This window comes from Phaseolus vulgaris, chromosome 1 (assembly GCF_051622355.1).
Source record: "Phaseolus vulgaris cultivar YP4 chromosome 1, ASM5162235v1, whole genome shotgun sequence".
Lineage (NCBI taxonomy): Eukaryota > Viridiplantae > Streptophyta > Magnoliopsida > Fabales > Fabaceae > Phaseolus > Phaseolus vulgaris.
In genome coordinates this window covers 38,737,772-38,746,160 of record NC_143498.1, presented here as the reverse complement: position 1 = coordinate 38,746,160, position 8,389 = coordinate 38,737,772, and positions in this window count along the sequence as shown.

Sequence of the window (8,389 nt, the reverse complement as noted above, 5' to 3'; positions counted from 1 at the left end):
AACAAATTCAGCACCCTCCTTAGCCACGAGGTGACTCAAATACCTTGCTTTCGTCCCCCCTCCCAACCCTCTAATGTTAAGATTGACGATAATCATGGTAACTCCTTTACACTACCCACCCGAGAGACCTTTCTGTCGTCCTTGTCTCTTACCTCCAAACGATCCAATTCTCCAACCAAACTCCCCTCATCCCCTGAATATTGCATTACCAGATTACGTCCTAACTCCCAAATTCTAACGGATTCAGTATCATTAACTTCAAGCTTGATCCGATTGTTGCAGTGATGAATATCGGTAACCGACTCCGCAAAGGAACAATGGCTAAGCCTTGAAGAAGAACTTACCCCGTGATGGACTGATCTGACTCCCCCGTTCAACCTCCACTTTGGTTGGGCAGTTTGCGTATCGTGCCCCCGCGTGGACCTTAGCCTTCAAAATTCCGGTGAGGATTTACAACCCACATCTCCGCTAGATGTTGCCTAGTGTTCAGCGTTTGGTTCTTCAACATTGACCCCCTTACACCGCTTGACCTTTCCACTGGATTGGGGATCCGAGCTGCCCGAAGAAGATCCCTCTCCCTCGTTGCAACGGCGAATTGCGTGGCAGGGTTTACATCGAAATCGCACTCCTGTGATTTCAACACTTCACGGTGATCACCATCCCCATCTTCCCTTGGTCGTTGAAAGGGTGACGAAGACATGGTAACGGATCCTTCCTTACCGCAGCAGAGGTTAACTGCTTCCCCTTTGCTTCCTAACATTGGGCCCCTCACGTTAACTTCTTTACTAACCGCACCACTTTTAGTTGATTGGGCCTCACCTTGGTTAAGCCTGTAAGAATATTATGTGGCACCTCACGATTATTTATCTTATTAATTGATCAATTACCATAATTATCCTATTATATTATTGGTAATTACTTGATGGACGTAATTACTATTACCATAAATAATTAGGGTTTCCCCTTGGGTGTATTATAAATAGAGATTACCAGACAACTAAAGAGACACCCTCATATTCTAACATCACACGGCCGAAACTCATTCCCTAAAGGGATTTTCGAGCCTTTCATCTCTTTATCTCTCTACTCACATAATTCCATTCTAAGCGATACACCCTAAAGGGAAACCCGATCAAGATCATGTCTTCGTCTCTCAGCCATACGATCACGGGTCTACCAGGGAACCCGAGCAAGATCATGTCTTCGTCACTCAGTCATACGATCACGGGTCTACCAGGTATTATTTAATCATCATTATTCTCGTTTCATTATATGATTGAGGAATCCTAATCCAACATGTGGTATCAGAGCGTTTATGTTGCTTAATCGATTCTTCTTTCGTTTTCCCTAAATTTGGAAGAAACGAAGATTTTGATTCAACCTATTGATTTTCGATGTTTTTATTTTGGTATATTATTGAACCACTTATTTTCAAAAATCCACCTTGATATCATAAAAATAAATTTTAATTTTTTCGAGATCCATAATTATTTTAAGATTTTGAAAATTAAAATTTAATATGAATGTTATGTGTTCTTCATAATTTTCGTGAGTATTCTCTTATTTGGAGTGGAATTAATTTTGATTCTATGTTCATCATCATTATTTGTTGTTCGTATGAATTTTCAAAAATTAGGAATAAAGAATTTTCGGAAATTAATTATTCCCTTAATTAGGAAATTTCAAAAATAATATTTTTCCCTAATTCAAATTTTCGAAATACAATTGATTCCCTTAATTAGGAATGGATTTGATTTGATTGTGTTTTCCTAAAAAAAATAAAAATAAAAATTGATATCTTAGTCTCCAAGTTTTTCCTTATTTAGGATAGTATATTCTTGCCTTATTAATTTTCGGGTATTATTATTATTATTACTATTTTCGAAAATAGTAGTCGTGTCAAACTTGGAAACATATCAATCTAATTAAAATTTTGAAGACCAAATCTAAAATCAAATCCTTAATATTCCGCTACTCACCTTATCAGGTTTATGAGTAACATATTTATGCGTTTCCTTTTATTTATCGAATTAAATATGGTAAATCTCATGATACCGTAATTATGTTTAAAAAAAATACTTATTTTGTTAAACTCTTAAATATATACATATATATATATATATATATATATATTAAGTTTGACAAAATTAAAATTAAAATTTTTGCTTAAACTTAATAACAGGAGTCTCCCTTCTGTCCAACGATGATGGGTTATGTCTTGTTATTTGAGTCTAATTAAGCACCTTCACTTACTTGTGAGTACACTTAATTATTAAATATTCACATGACATTTGCCTAAAAACACAATTACTTCTATTCTGTCCAACGATGTTTGTTGCACTTGTGTTTTGTAAACTTAATATGTACATAAGCTTAAATGTTCACTTCTGTCCAAAGATGGTGTGTCACATTCTTACCTTACTTATAATTGTTCATTATGCTTAAATAATTGGTAATTAACCAAAGTGAAAGCTGATTATTTAAGTAGAACCTAATTTAGTATATTATTTTGATGTTATAATAGATTTTATCACAACTTCATTATCATAATGGTTCTTACTTATGTCCGCTTTAGATCTAAGTTTCCCTATGTCACTCTAACTTTTTCCTTAGCCTAAGTATCTTAATTCGTCGTCTAACCAACCCCTAATATGGAAATTGAGACCTTGACTGGTGAAAATCAGTGAAGGTTTCCTAGTCCACTTCATTATGACTTTTCTACCTTCTGCGTTTGAAGCCTTCAAAGTCAACTATAATACTCAGAAGGACAAATGGTCCATGAGTGAGTTGATTGCTATGACTGTTCAAGAAGAAGAGCGCTTGAAGCTGGAGAAACCAGATGTTGCTTACCTCGTGGCTACTGAATCAAAGAAGCGGAAGGGCAAATTCCATTGAAAAGGAATCTAATAAGGTCCCTAAAACTGATGCAAGTGCACCCTCCAGCTCTAACAAATCCACTAGCAAGTCCTACTGCAAGTTCTGCCGCAAGGTAGGACATAAGCAGTCTAAGTGCTCAAGCTTTAAGGAGTGACTGGCTAAGAAAGGTAATCATCTAAATATGATAATTGAGTCCTTTAATTTAAATGTTCCAACTAATACTTGGTGGTTTGACTCTGGTTCTATGGTTCATGTGACCAATTCAATCCAAGGATTCCTTACAATCCGGAAGCTGGAAAGAAACCAAAGAACACTTAAGATGGGGAATGGACAAGAACTATTTGTCGAAGCTGTGGGAACCTTAGAATTACTTATGAAAACTGGAAAATGTATTAAACTTTATGATACCTTATATATTCCCGAAATTACTCGGAATCTTGTATCAGGACCAAAGTTAGACATTGATGGCTTTTATGTTCCCGAAATTACTATTTCTTTAAATTCTCAATTGTTTGGTACTGGTTTTCTGGATAACGGTCTCTATAAGTTAGAACTAGATGATAACTTCTCCAAATCTTTGTTATCATATAATATTAATGAGAACTTAACAAAGACCAAGAGAAAACGAGACTTAGAAACTTCATCCATGTTGTGGCATCAACGTTTAGGCCACATTTCACGAGATCGCTTATCTCGACTTGTGAAGGATGAAGTCTTACCATCTCTCGATTTCACTGATTTTGGAACATGTGTCAAATGCCTCAAAGGCAAAATGACATCCACGACTAAGAAAGGTGCCACTAGGAGTTGAAAATTATTAGAACTTATTCATACTGACATTAGTGGCCCTTACAGCATCGTTGGAATAACAGGACATAATTCATTTATCACTTTTATAGATGATTATTCTCGTTACATGTACTTGTATCTCATTAAGGAAAAATCTGAATCACTTACAACTTTTAAAGATTATAAAACTGAAGTTGAAAAATAACTTGATCTTCAAATAAAAGTTGTGCGATCAGATAGAGGAGGTGAATACTATGGTAGACATACTGATTTGGGACAAGCCCCTGGTCCATTTTATGAGTTTTGTAAAAGCTAGGGGATTGTGAACCAATACACCATGCCCGGTACTCCTCAACAAAACGGTGTTGTTGAAAGGAGAAACAAGACCCTAATGAACATGGTGCGTAGTATGTTAGCCAACTCCAATTTGCCCTTATTCCTCTGGACCGAGGCATTAAAAGCAGCAGTTCATATACTCAATAGAGTTCCTTCCAAATTTGTCCCTAAAACTCCTTATAAACTTTGGACTGGAAGGAAACCGAGTCTTAGATATATGAAAGTATGAGGTTGTCTTGCTGAAGCTAAAGTTTATAACCCTTTCTTAAAGAAGCTTGACATGAAAACAGTAACTTGTCACTTCATCGGGTATTCCGATCACTCAAAGGGTTATAGATTTTATTGTCCTTCCCACGTCACCCGCATTGTAGAAACCAAGCATGCTCATTTCCTAGAGGATTTCAAGATCAGTGGGAGCAGTGACAATCCTTACCTGGATTTACTAGAAGTACAAGAGGCGGGGGGGAGATCTACATCGACTACTAATTTGCCTCTGATCACTCCTCTTGTACCCACTCCGCGTGTCACTGCACCACCTACTCCACGCTCAGAACCTGATGCTACTCTGCATCCATCCGAGAATGAAGGCACCCTAAACGACAAACATCAGTACAATGCAGAACCCGTTAATCAGCTCAGGAGGTCATCTAGAACTAAAACTACTACTAATTTTGATGATTATGTAACCTACCTGACTGAAGCAGAAATGGATGCCGGAAGGTATACTGATCCTACCTCTTACAATGAAGCCATTACTAGTGATCAGTCTTCTGAATGGAATAATGCCATGCTCGATGAGCTTGACTCCATGAAGAAAAACAATGTTTGGGATCTAGTAGAATTACCCGATGGAGTAAAACTCATAGAATCTAAATGGGTGTTCAAAACCAAGCTAGATCAGAATGGAAACATTGAACGCTTCAAAACAAGATTGGTTGCAAAAGGGTTCACTCAGAAAGAGGGAATTGATTATCAAGAGACCTTTTCACCTGTCTCTCGAAAAGATTCCTTAAGGATCGTAATGGCCCTCGTAGCTCACTTTGATCTAGAGCTACATCAGATGGACGTCAAGACCGCTTTCCTTAACGGCGACTTGTATGAAGACGTGTACATGCAACAACCAGAAGGTTTTAAACCTGAAGGTCAAGAACACCTAGTCTGCAAGCTGAAGAAATCCATTTACGGGCTGAAGCAAGCCTCACGGCAGTGGTACATAAAGTTTGATGAAGTTATGAAGAAACAAGGTTTTCTTAAGAATCAAGTGGATCAATGCACCTACCTCAAGATGAGTGGGAGCAACTTTACTATACTTGTCCTTTACGTAGATGACATTCTATTGACAAGTAATAGTATAGACATGTTGCATGAGTCAAAGCGCATACTTTCGCATAATTTTGACATGAAGGATCTCGGAGAGGCCGCTTATGTTATTGGCATCGAAATATACCGAGATAGAGCTAAGGGGATTTTGGGATTATCCCAAAGGGCCTACCTTGACCGTGTCCTCACTCGTTATAACATGCAGCATTGCTCTCCTTCTGTGGCTCCAGTAATTAAGGGAGATGTTTTCGGTTCTTTTCAATGTCCGAAAACAGAGGCTGAAAAAGAGCAAATGGCGATGATACCTTATGCATCTGTAGTTGGAAGCATTATGTATGCTCAAGTCTGTACTCGTCCGGATATCGCGTACATTGCTGGAATGCTAGGCCGGTATCAATCTAATCCTGGTCTAGATCACTGGAAAGCAGCTAAGAAAGTACTTCGATATCTACAAGGCACAAAAGACTATAAGTTGACCTATAGGAGAAGTGACAGTTTAGAAGTGGTGGGTTATTCTGACTCTAATTTTGCAAAGATGACAAGAAATCCATTTCTCGGTATATCTTTATGTTAGCAGGTGGGCCTATCTCATGGAAGAGTCATAAGCAGCAATTAACAACAACCTCAACAATGATGGCAGAATATGTTGCAGTGTACAATGCAACTTGTCATGGAATGTTGTTGCGAAATCTTATCGTTGGACTCAAAGTCATTAACTCCATTTCCAGGCCATTGAAGCTTTATTGTGATAACTCAGCTGCCGTTAGTTTTTCGAACAATAACAGTTCGAGTGGCGCTGGATTATATCTTGATACAAAGTACTTGTTCGTACGTGAGCGAGTTGAGGAAAATAAGCTTTGTGTTGAGTATATTAGTACTAAAAATATGCTTGCGGATCCGATGACTAAAGGTCTCCCACCTAAAGTATTCGAAGAACATGTTTCGAAGATGGGATTATCTAAAGACCTTATTTAGCATATTTGTACTTACTTATGTTTAATAAAATTTCCTCATTTACCTTGATTTGTGTGTCCTTAAATATGTTTATGCATGCCTAAATATACATAGACACTAACTGTACAAATCAAAGTCTAAAGGGCTTACTTATCAATTGATCCTAAAATTTACTTAAGTTTTAAATTTGTATTGTAGTATGATTAATGGGGGTCTTGAGTTGAATATTGATTCAAAGACTGTATTTCTCTGCTACAATTACAGTTTAGGACTAAAATGAGTATTAAAATCTGGCCAGACTTATCTAATGCTCATAATAAATAATCCTTTGGCCAAGTGGGAGAATATAAGAATATTATGTGGCACCTCATGATTATTTATCTTATTAATTGATCAATTACCATAATTATCCTATTATATTATTGGTAATTACTTGATGGACGTAATTACTATTACCATAAATAATTAGGGTTTCCCCTTGGGTGTATTATAAATAGAGATTACCAGACAACTAAAAAGACACCCTCATATTCTAACATCACACGGCCGAAACTCATTCCCTAAAGGGATTTTCGAGCCTCTCATCTCTTTGTCTCTCTACTCACATAATTCCATTCTAAGCGATACACCCTAAAGGGGAACCCGATCAAGATCATGTCTTCATCCCTCAGCCATACGATCACGGGTCTACCAAGGAACCCGATCAAGATCATGTCTTCGTCCCTCAGCTATACGATCACGGGTCTACCAGGTATTATTTAATCATCATTATTCTCGTTTCATTATATGATTGAGGAATCCTAATCCAACAAAGCCCAGCAGCAAGGAAGTTGCACCCCTGGGCCCCTTCCATTAGGTTAGCCAGCGATTTCTGAAACACCTTACATGCCTCGTTGACTTGACTAACAGCAGCTAAAGCTGCCCCTCCTTCAGACCCACCTTGCACACGTTTTGCCATATTAAGGAAAGAAAAACCACCTTTAGACTGACACCCCATATCACTCTGAGCCTTATTCTCCAAAATCTTCCAATTTGTTTGTACCAAGGGTTGGGTCTGCCTCACCGCCTCGAGTACCACGTCCCGCCGCATACCGTCATAGCCATGGATGTCTCCTTCATCGCTCGACCTTCCAGAAAGGTAGGTTTCCTCCACTACAGTGTCCGAAGACAAGATACTATCGGATGAGGCATAGTGATAATTGTGACATGAACATTCTCCTCTTTCTTGGTTGGGTACCTCCTCTACGATAACACTAGTATAGACTTGCCCATTAACCCTAAACCCCTTCACCATATCTGCTTTGCATTATTTGAGTAGCCTGACTTACAGACGAGCATACTCCAAATTCTCCCACAACCGAGTAGACTCATCGACTTTAACCAGGGACACTACTTCTCTAACCACCTTTGAGAAACAGTGTTTGTTCCACAAAGTTAAGGGAATTCCATAGCACCTGACCCAGACTATTTTATGTCCTGCTTCGTAAGATTCAGGCCAGGGTTCAATAGAGTCAAAAAGAGAGACGAACCATTCGTTATTAAGCTTAATGATATCATCCATCCTTTCTCCATCTTTGGGTGTTAAGAGCTCTAGGTTATCACCATGAATCTAAGCTTGATTATGCTCATTCCCCCCTTGACAAACTCTTCGTTCAAAGTATCAAAAGAGATATCAGGAGACATTCATCCAACTGCACTAGAAGCCAACCAAGACGGGGCATTTGACATTGTTTCAAAACCAGAGCCTGTTCAGCGACCTTTTGAGGACTTGTGTACAACCTCAGCGTAGGACTGCTTAGGTTTCTGGGAATCGCCCTTTCGAACGGTTCTGTGTTCGCACAAAACCTCCTTCTCCTTCAGCTTACCTCGAGGGCTCTTAGCACGAATGATATCGTTTCTAGATGTGTTTGACTTTCCCTTCTTAACTTTGACCTCTACTCTCCTATATTTTGGAAGGTTAACATACAGTTTGAGGTTACCAATGTAAACTTGATCCACCTGCTTTTCCAACTTAGCCTCATTAGGAATTGGATAGAATCTCACAAACCCAAATGTTCTTCCCCACCTATTTAGCCGCCTGGAAATGAACACCTTTTTCACTCTGGCCCATTTT